The following is a 12006-nucleotide window of genomic DNA, read 5'->3' as shown; positions in this document are numbered from 1 at the left end:
TCAATAATTGTAATGGTTTTGTTGGGTCTGGGGGGATACTTTATTTTATAGGAAAATTACTTCTCCAAAACAGCACAAAAGAAATGCAACTTTTATCTCTAAAGGGCATGAAACACACTATTGTTCAAACGTTTAGGATCATCTATTCATTCTTTCTTAACTTTTTTAATGGAATGAATGGTGTTGCGTCTAAACAACTAAACATGTATCTAACGTCACAGCCAAACACAATTTTTAAAATCATCTTTTTTGCTTCTCTATTCCTGAAGGGGGTGCTGCTGTAGCGCTTGGACGCATTCTGCATTTGAAAATAAGAACATCAACCAGATAATGTGTTTAATTATTATGATTCAATCTTCTCCCGCTGCATAACAGGTATAGGCCTATACAATTTGTGTTGATAGAAATCACATGGAAATTTAACATGTAAATGTATTTCAGTGTGCATGGTCTGACCAACATAAAACGTTTGTATTAAAGTAGTATCCTCATTCTTCACATTGCTCATGCTCTGATAAGCTAGTCACCTCCCTCACAATTCTCATTAGACACATCTAACAAGAATGTGCTCCACAAGAATGACTTACATGTGTTTTATCGCAGCTGTCCAAACCCTAAATCAGCTATTTTCTCAGTTTTGTGCATGTCTCAGGTTTGGGTTTCTTGGTATACAGAACTGAAAACACTACATAAAAGGTTTCCAATGAAAACTGAAATTCATTCGTAGCTCTTATGCGGCATATGCACAAACAACATTGTTTTAATTGTTAAGCTGCAAGGCCCAAATATTTTAAAGGACCGATGTCATTGTTGTACCATCATAAAATCATAAAATGTGCTGCATTACTGCTCTGCTAAGGAAATGTAGCGCTGTATTTGGGCCAGGCAAGCGCTGGTCTTCATGATTGAACACCGCAAGATGAGAATGACCTGCTTCTCACAGGAGCAGCGAGGACGTTAGTGAGGAACCTGAAATACAGGGGTCTGCCCCACTTTCACTCTTTTTTTAGGAGCTTCGTAGACCAGCCAGAGACTTAGAAATACAGAGTTTTGTGATGACTTAATAGCTTGTTGTGATGCAGTTATGTTATGAATTAAGGAAAAAGGGTTTGTCAACAAGTTGCCAGTAACTTACTGTCGATTTACAGAAGTTTGTTCAAAGATACATTTGCAGTAAACATGATAATGGACAATAAAAAATATAAAATAACAGTGTACATTTCTCGATTGTTCACGAATATTTGTGTTAATAAAAAAGTCTTTATTAAAAAGTAATGTGCTCAGTTGTAAGCTTCCATGTTGAGCATAGGCCCAAATTTTTTTTTAAATGCCAAGTTTGTTTCCCAATAAAGGTACAAATATAAGGTAAAGGTAAAAAAATTAAAAGACAGACAACCCTGAAATGGGCTAATAGATTAAGCAGATGATACGTAAAAGTATTTATGGGTGTTATGTAAGGTCATTCTTGTGTTTTGAAAAATATCCTCCGGAAACTTCACATTTCTTCATTTTCAAATGCCAGATATTCTTCAGTTCACTGCCACAGTAAACGAATAATATTTTATTTTTTGTTGTGTTTAACACAAAATTAGATGTTTTGTAGGATAGTTCCTTTTCACACAAAAAACCCCACTATGTCATTTCATTACACAAGGCACACTTTCATCTGCATACTAGGCCATAGGTGCACTCACGACACTCATTGACAATATAGGTTTTGTCCGTCAGTACTGAGTGCTTTTCTTATTACTTAAGGGTACTTGTAATCCTTCCTCCTGGACATCATTGCTGTTATCGATCGGATGTGTGTTAATTGCTGTTCTTTGCGTGTGGTGTCTGCCTTCGGGCCATAAAATGCTCTCCCACGTGTCTGCCGGTGCCTCTTCACACTGGTCTTTTGAGGGAGGCAGAAATGATCATCAGCAGGTCAGTGTTTGGTTTCACTCGTGTTTGTAAGGGGAAAAATCAATCCGAAGGCCTCTCGTATTGTTGGACGGGCTGCGTGGTGGTAACAGGAAGATGAGTGTGTATAAAGGAGACGCTGTAATATAATCCCTCCATATGCGAAGCCCTATTGAATATAGTAAGGGGGAAATGATCACGGTGCCTTTTGCCTAATAAAGATGTGTAAGCGTAGTGTTGGGAAACATGAATGTGTGTAAGACATTCAGTTTTTTATTTTCTTGGCCTGCTATGTGAATGACACAGCATTAAAGAGCTTGCTGCAAGTACAGTAGTTACTTAGTGGATGTATAGAAGCTTTATGGCCATGTGGTATCGATTACAATACTACTTTGAATAGGTCGCCGAGTTCTCCATCAGGAGCAGCATTCGGAATAAACAGTGTAGAGAAAAGACAAGGGTTTTGTGTGAATTTTGAACCTGCATAACACTTGAATGCAGAAACTATGTTCTCATTTTGGAGCACGAGGAGTGTGTGACTCAGCGTGTATGTGTGTGTATGTGTGTGTGCTGTAAAGGGGAACTCCAATCCGTCCAGGCATGCCTCCAGCACTCGCTTTTTCCCATATGATGACTCATAGAAACGTGCTGTTTAAAGTAGGGGAATTCTTCCCTGGTCTGGCTGTCCAGCACATTGGGGGATAATGTGAGACAAGGCCTCATACTAACAAGCATTGGATAATGAGAGCGACGCTCAGATGCATTGCTGCTGCAGGTTTTTTTGGCATGTTGCGTTGGAATGACATTTGGCAATAATCTGTTTGTCAGTCTAAACTCAGAACAGAAACAGACTCCGTCTTGGCAATTCAGGTTCCATGTAACTGATGGAAAAACAGATTGCAGTGTTGAGAAATTTTGTACGTTCTGGCTTTGCCAAACCAGCCAATGGGGAGCAGAGTTGAAGTGTTGCTGGGCAACCGTGCCTGTCCTGCCTACAGAGAGTGCCAAGCTTAGGGAGAACTTTGTGGAGCCGCCATGTGGGTCGTGTTAGCCCTGGCATTCCTGTTCATCTAGCTCATCCACTGCCACCGGGCCTGAAGAGGCTGTGGGGAGCACAAGGTTCTGGATATCTCCTGAGATGGCAACAATACCTGGTTGATGACGTCCCAGTATTACTTTCTGTCTAAACGATGAAACTCTTGAATACCTTTGTGCGTTGTAATGACAAGGTGAAAGCTGTTAATTTGATTTAAAGTGCTTCATCAGAGTGATACGCAAAACAGATGCAATGCACGCATGTCAGAAGTAACTGTATGCCAGTCCAGGTGGACACCAAACAGGTTTATAATTGTTTGTGGTGGTAACAATTTTATAGACTGCATTCAATGCAGAACGTAAGATGTCATATTAGAAGCTCTCAGTACTGGCTTGGTAAACATTGTCCGCCTGAGTTGCCTATGTTTTTAACTAAAGAAAGAATATGAGTCATCACATGTGAATGTCAGGTATATGGCTTTGGTATGAGCAGAGCAAATGTTTGGAAGTGTTGGAACCTTGATGCCACTGATCTCACAGAAAAGAAATCTTGTGTATGTTAATATATTTTTATTTATAAATGTGGCTGACAGATTGACGATGACGCACACAGAGAGCTGAAGTAAACTGGTGGTGAGTTTAATGCAAGGTGAACAGATGAACACACAACAGTATATTGTGCGAACAACAGGTAGCATCCAAGGGTAAGTATATGAACAACAGGTAACATCCACGGGTAAGTATACTAACAACAGGTAACATCCACGGGTAAGTATACAACAGGTAACACATACGGGTAAATATGCTATCAACAGGTAGCATTCAAGGGTAAGTATACGAACAACAGGTAGCATCCAAGGGTAAGTAAACGAACAACAGGTTACATCCACGGGTAAGTATACTAACAACAGGTAACATCCACGGGTAAGTATACAACAGGTAACACATACGGGTAAATATACTATCAACAGGTAGCATTCAAGGGTAAATATACTATCAACAGGTAGCATTCAAGGGTAAGTATACGAACAACAGGTAACACCCACGGGTAAGTATACAACAGGTAACACATACGGGTAAATATACTATCAACAGGTAGCATTCAAGGGTAAATATACTATCAACAGGTAGCATTCAAGGGTAAGTATACGAACAACAGGTAACACCCACGGGTAAGTATACAAACAACAGGTAGCATCCAAGGGTAAGTATACGAACAACAGGTAACATCCACGGGTAAGTATATGAACAACAGGTAACATCCACGGGTATGTATACTAACAACAGGTAACATCCACGGGTATGTATACTAACAACAGGTAACATCCACGGGTAAGTATATGAACAACAGGTAACATCCACGGGTATGTATACTAACAACAGGTAACATCCACGGGTAAGTATATGAACAACAGGTAACATCCACGGGTAAGTATACGAACAACAGGTAACATCCACGGGTAAGTATACGAACAACAGGTAACATCCACGGGTAAGTATATGAACAACAGGTAACATCCACGGGTATGTATACTAACAACAGGTAACATCCACGGGTATGTATACTAACAACAGGTAACATCCACGGGTATGTATACTAACAACAGGTAACATCCACGGGTATGTATACTAACAACAGGTAACATCCACGGGTATGTATACTAACAACAGGTAACATCCACGGGTATGTATACTAACAACAGGTAACACCCACGGGTATGTATATTAACAACAGGTAACATCCACGGGTATGTATACTAACAACAGGTAACATCCACGGGTAAGTATATGAACAACAGGTAACATCCACGGGTAAGTATACAACAGGTAACACATACGGGTAAATATACTATCAACAGGTAGCATTCAAGGGTAAATATACTATCAACAGGTAGCATTCAAGGGTAAGTATACGAACAACAGGTAACACCCACGGGTAAGTATACAAACAACAGGTAGCATCCAAGGGTAAGTATACGAACAACAGGTAACATCCACGGGTAAGTATACGAACAACAGGTAACATCCACGGGTATGTATACTAACAACAGGTAACATCCACGGGTATGTATACTAACAACAGGTAACATCCACGGGTAAGTATATGAACAACAGGTAACATCCACGGGTATGTATACTAACAACAGGTAACATCCACGGGTAAGTATATGAACAACAGGTAACATCCACGGGTAAGTATACGAACAACAGGTAACATCCACGGGTAAGTATACGAACAACAGGTAACATCCACGGGTAAGTATATGAACAACAGGTAACATCCACGGGTATGTATACTAACAACAGGTAACATCCACGGGTATGTATACTAACAACAGGTAACATCCACGGGTATGTATACTAACAACAGGTAACATCCACGGGTATGTATACTAACAACAGGTAACATCCACGGGTATGTATACTAACAACAGGTAACATCCACGGGTATGTATACTAACAACAGGTAACACCCACGGGTATGTATATTAACAACAGGTAACATCCACGGGTATGTATACTAACAACAGGTAACATCCACGGGTAAGTATATGAACAACAGGTAACATCCACGGGTAAGTATACAACAGGTAACACATACGGGTAAATATACTATCAACAGGTAGCATTCAAGGGTAAATATACTATCAACAGGTAGCATTCAAGGGTAAGTATACGAACAACAGGTAACACCCACGGGTAAGTATACAAACAACAGGTAGCATCCAAGGGTAAGTATACGAACAACAGGTAACATCCACGGGTAAGTATATGAACAACAGGTAACATCCACGGGTATGTATACTAACAACAGGTAACATCCACGGGTATGTATACTAACAACAGGTAACATCCACGGGTATGTATACTAACAACAGGTAACATCCACGGGTAAGTATACGAACAACAGGTAACATCCACGGGTAAGTATATGAACAACAGGTAACATCCACGGGTATGTATACTAACAACAGGTAACATCCACGGGTATGTATACTAACAACAGGTAACATCCACGGGTATGTATACTAACAACAGGTAACATCCACGGGTATGTATACTAACAACAGGTAACATCCACGGGTATGTATACTAACAACAGGTAACACCCACGGGTATGTATATTAACAACAGGTAACATCCACGGGTATGTATACTAACAACAGGTAACATCCACAGGAAGCAATGGTCCAACTCGTGACCTAAAAGTGCAACTAGACAAGACAATGAATACAACAAAACACATGGTAGATATAGTGTCCAGGCCAGGGGATAAGGTTCAGGTGTGGGTGCTATAATGTCTTTCAGGTGGGTGAAAGCAAGGATGGTGTCCGGTGCAAGGGGATGATGGGTAGGGAAGTCTTTGAAATTCCAGTCAAAGGGAGTCCATGGGGTGAAAATACGGGGAAAACTGGCAGGGGAACACAAGGGGCAGACAGGACTGTGACGGTGGCCTTACACGGTTTTGATTTTCAAGTACAAGCATAAGACAAATGATAGATAGTTAAATAGATTGATGTTTAATTGTATTTCATTTTTGTAATAAACAATTTATTAAATTGTATTGTAGGTTAATTTTATTAAATAAACAATTTGTTGAATGGGTCACATATCTTTGTCACATTTTAGTTTAGCCAAGTAAAGATTTTTCAGTAAAAATTGATTTGTTAATTCAACATAAAAATATTATGGGTTATTTGCTTGTTATCAGAACTAATATGCAGTTTGGGCCACAAAAGCGTGCATGCACAGTAACATTGGTTTTTGTTGCTTTGAAACCATCTATACAAAGAGTGCTTGTGGTGTGTTTTAATTTATCCTTCATTAAAAATACATGGAGACAAATGTGACATCGGATTGAGATATAATTTAGGGATATTATAGTTTGGAATCACTACAGCTCAAGCTCAAATTTGTGGCATTGTTTGTTCTCCTCAGACGAGTTAGAACTTCACAGACTTGATGTGCTTGTCATCTTTGTTCTGCACACCCAGCCCAGTCCATCCCCTTTGTCAGAGCTCTGGTCAGAACAGATGTTTTCCAAGACATCACTGTGTAAAAATCTCTTCCTCGTTGTCTCCTGTGGTGGCCATATTACAGAATGGAGAGTTGATTGTCGAGAAGGTGTGAAGACTCCGCCTTAATCAACAGCCCCCGCTTGCTGAACTTGAAAAACCCCAGACATTTATCATGGATTTCAAAACCATCTGACCACTGCGGGCTAATGATGCTATTTTAAAAGGCTAGCAATTGTTAGTCATCTTTTGTTTTGTAGGTTCTGGTATTTGTGTAAGTCTTACTGTGAGTGGGAGGAGTCTCAGTAGGCTTCCTTATAGATAGAGACGGGAGTTATATGGGCATTTGTCAGTGAAACCTGCAGATGTCGTGGCTTATAAGTCCTATGTTAACATTGGCTAAGGGCATTGCATTGCCTGAGTGTTTCATCATTGTGATTTAAGGCCATTGTCTCACTGGCTGGGCTGCTTTACTGCAAACAAGTGCTTTGTCTGGGTGAAAACAGATATAGTTCTGCTGTTGCCTGTGATACTATTGGAATGACACTTACAGTAGTTGAAGTGATTATGTACATGGACTAATAAATGTAATTTGTAAATTAATTTATACAGTATTTATGCTATAAAGTCAACTTATCTTTGTTATTTCAATAGTTTTTTCTATTGATAGTTTTCTACTTTTATTGTTCTTTCTTTTTTCCACATATGTATTTTGTTCCAGACTCAAAAAATTATGAAAATGTAATGTCAAAATATACAAATAGAAATATTAATAAATATAATATATTTATTAACCACTTCAGCATTTGTTGTGTAATGACTATTTTGGTAGATATTATGCTCATTGTCAAGATCTTTACATATGATGTCAAAAACAGTAAAATATATATGTTGGGAATTGTAAATAGACAAATGTAATCTAAATTCGTGAGAAAACCATGAGTCAAGAGTCATGACTGATATCTATTTCTATAGACAATGCAGTTCCTGAATGATTATTTCCCTACAGTGCGTGCACGTGGTAGAGAGAGAATGACAGGACAGAGATAAAACATTTTTATAACAAAACGTAATGAAAGAAAATGTCAGAGTAAATGACGAACATATTAAAACCACGACTTATTTGTTGGTTAAATTACATGTTACAAATTCATTTTCTGTTATGTGACAAATTAAACCAAAGCTAGAGATTAAAGTCACACTGAATCAACAGTTCAAATGTAGTATCCTGTTCAGACCCTTTTTTATACCTTATATCTCTAAATGTCTGTGAAGCTTCTTTGCTTGTCTTTAGAAGTACTTCCTGTATGCTTAGTTTGATGTGTCAGCGTTCTGATATATCTCCAACCCATGATTAGCTTTGTCTAATGTAACTGATAGTCCTGCTGATTTATACCGGAGCTCTGTGCCTCAGACCTGACATCCTAAAGCATCCTGATGTTTTAAATCAGGCGGTTCTCCATCAATGTAATACACACTCGATTAGGGCGTCAGGAGAGGACGTAAATAATTAAGATAAAGATTGCAATATTCTTCGTAAAGGGTGAAGTTCAGTGTAAGGGTGTGTATATGCTTTAGTTTCCTCTCCAGCTTGTGTATGTCTGAACGTTTTAACATCAGCACGTCCTTTAGTGTATACAGTGGGGCCCAGAAGTGATAGTTCACCCCAAAATTAAAATTCTGTCCTCATTTACTCACCCTCTTGTCATTTCAAACCTGACTTTTTTCTGCAGAACTCAAAAGAAGATATTTTGAATAATGTTGTTAACTGGCCCCCATTCACTTGTATTTGTTCCATAAAATAGAAGTGATGGGGGACAGTGCTGTTCGGTTACCAACTTTGTTCAAAGTATATTATTTTGAACTGCACACGTAATATTATCACAGCATAGGAATTCTGGGAAAGGGTTGAATTAAAATATATTTTTTTGATTTTATATCTGATTTAATGACACCATGTCCTTGAGTAAGGCTTCACAAGATGGCAATCTTCTTTTTTTGATAATTTATCAATGACTAGTGACCTAGAACAAAATCTTGATTATTATTTTACTTCATAAAATTACTTTATTTTAAAACAATCACATATTTAAAGACTGTTGAACCCGAATCTGTGTTTTATATCCACCTGCGTATGTTGTAGTCTTTCAGTGTCCAGACAGAAGTGGATTTTCTGTCATCCAGTTTCTCCAGTGCCATTTCTCCCCGTGCCCTTTGTCCTGCTTACCCAGACGGCTGTTCCCTTCTCTCTGTCTGAAATATTTGGAGAGACCTGACCTTCTCCCATACTGACTCCTCCATCCATGAAACCCTTTTCTCCAGAGTACAGTATTGCTGCACGGTCTCCTTAAATCATCCCTGGAATGTAATCTTAACAGAGTATTAATGCCTTTCTTCAAAGCGAGGCCAGAACGGCTTCATTAATACATGGTTGCCTGTAGAAATCCCCCTCTGAGGCCTAAAGCAGGCTAGTGCATGGACAGAATACAGGAAACTTTAAGTGTCTGACATCTGCGTCTGACAAAGAGTCTGTATATTCAGACATTGATTGCTAATAAGGTTTGTGGAGCTTATTCTGAGTGCTGAGAACGTCTAAACAAATCTACTCGGTTGGATTGTGTAATCAATGCATTTTTTGGGTGCTATGTCTGTGAAATGAAAATATTTGGCATTTTTATAGTTGGTTGGTATGCATGTTCGTCTGTGTTTCTGTTAAAGTAATATGTCTGCATTTGTTATTGTGTAACTGTGTGTTTGTCAGCTTTTGGATTAGGCCACGTTCAGGTCTCCTCCGTTTGGAGAGCATTTGTGGAAAAGCAGAATTTGTGAAAGCGTGCTCTCTGTGTTCCTGTGTGCAATCCAGGGCCGCCGATCCAGGGTGTGTCAAGCCAGGATTCAAAACCACTCCTACTGCATATTCACCCTCAGCCCCCAGCATCTCCCTGTGGTTTAGTGACTGACAAACACACTCTTGCCTACTATTCACGTCTACTCTGTTTTAATTAAGAATGCATATTTCACCACAAGATTTATCCTATAGGGTATTGATTTGACCCTGAATTTATTTTTGTGTTTGGAATGAGAAGGGGTTTGTAACATAACAAATAAAGTTTTGACTGCTCAACTTTATCCTATTTTTGCTGAACATAAAAACATGAATGCTATGACATACAGCCATCTTTAGAGCACACAAGCCATCTTATTTTTTTTCTATTTGACTGCAGTTAAAGGTCAAATTTACTTTAGATTTACTTTCATTAGAATGCATGAGAAGTGATATAAGTTTACATTGGAAGTTGATTACCTGGCTGTTCTGCCTGTTGCTTCTGGTTAACATAAGCAAGCGTGTGACTTGTTGTCTCCATGTGGGTGTGAGGGCTGGAGTTAAAGCAAATACAAAAGATACTTGTATTGTTAGCTTTAAAATGACTTACACATGAGTGAGGCAGTAATCTGAGACTTAAACTTTCATTTGGCTAATTAATCAAAATGAATCGTTTGTCAGTAGTGAAAATAATATTATATTGACATGAATACTATTTCAGTTACCATAAGCACATCATTGTATTTCTGCAACTTTTATCATTTTTATAGACAAATGCGCAAGTTGTAATCACTGGTCACAACTTCCTGTTTCAGTTTATATAATATTATTTCTTAGTCTTACATACTGTATGTAATAAAATCTTAAAGATTTAATTTCAACATTTTTATTTGGTTATATTGTTATTTTGGTTGTATTTTGTTTCACATGTATTACATTGGCAGATGCTTTTATTTAAATTCAATTCACATTTATTTATATAGAACTTTTTTGTTTCAAAGCAAATGTTAATTCACATTTAATTTTAAACAAAATTCATAATTTCATATTACCAGACAAAGCCAGAAAATAATTTTGGAAAACATTTTTTTTAGCATGTGTGTTTTCTCAGAATCAAACCCTGCATTAAGCTAAAGGAACGCTGTAGCACTGTAATGTCACAAAAATAATGTACAGTTCATTTAGCTTCTTTAAAGTTTAACTTAGTAAAGAAATTTGCAATACTCAAATAAATCTTATAGTCAATATGTGTACTGTAACTCGACAAATACCATTTCTATCTAATTTAAAAGGCAGACTCTGTAAAGTTAGTATAACTGAAGATAATATTCCAAAATGAGATAACTCCATTTTAAAAAATCATGTTTTTTTATTATGTTAACTGTGTTTTATTTTGTTAGTTAGCTGTATTTTTTGAGTTATTATTGCTCAAATCAAAACAAAACAAATGCAGTTTGATTGATATTAGTTGGACTGCACAATAAAAATACAGAATTTTTGAAAATGAATCAATTCTACATGCAATTCTTAATTTTCAGAACATTGATCTTTGTACAGTACTACTTTGCATATGCTTTCATACCAGGCAGTATGTGACCTTTAAAGTGAATTCTGTGACGGTGCACCTGGCGCATCTGGTTCTCCTGTTTCTGACCTCAGCACAGGTTCAGGAGGCCTGAGAGATGACACACACGGTAGATGAAGTGGGCAGAAGGAGGACTTGTTCTCTGTATCCCATTAACATCACCTCGTAAAACGCTCCTACACGACGTGGGCAAACTGACACCCGTATGTTGACTGGCTCAGCTTTCTGCAGGTATGGCATATTTGATTTTCATTTAGCCTTGGCTCACATGTTGGTGATGGATTGTGCGAAAACCTTGTGGCTGTGGGTGCAGGCCACAGAACAAAATTCCTCCCGATCTTGCGTCAAACCGTTTGTGCACTGATATGTGTTGTTTGACCCTGGCAGAAGCAACTGCTCATCTGTGTCTTATATTAGTGCATAGGGAATCTCACACCTGACCAGCGGGCATTTTTAGAAAATTGCTCCCCTCCAGAACTTTAAATAGAAGTAAAGCGACTGTAAAAACAGCTGATGTTTTCGTAAGATTTATTCTCGCATCAATTACAAATGCAGCCTGCGTTGAATTACAAATTAACTAACTGCTAATTAAGGTCATCACAATTTTGGCATCTGACACCACATGTCCACTTAGAATGCTGATG

The sequence above is a fragment of the Barbatula barbatula genome, assembly GCF_947034865.1.
Source record: "Barbatula barbatula genome assembly, chromosome: 5".
NCBI classification, from domain to species: Eukaryota; Metazoa; Chordata; class Actinopteri; order Cypriniformes; family Nemacheilidae; genus Barbatula; species Barbatula barbatula.
This window is presented reverse-complemented; position numbering follows the sequence as displayed.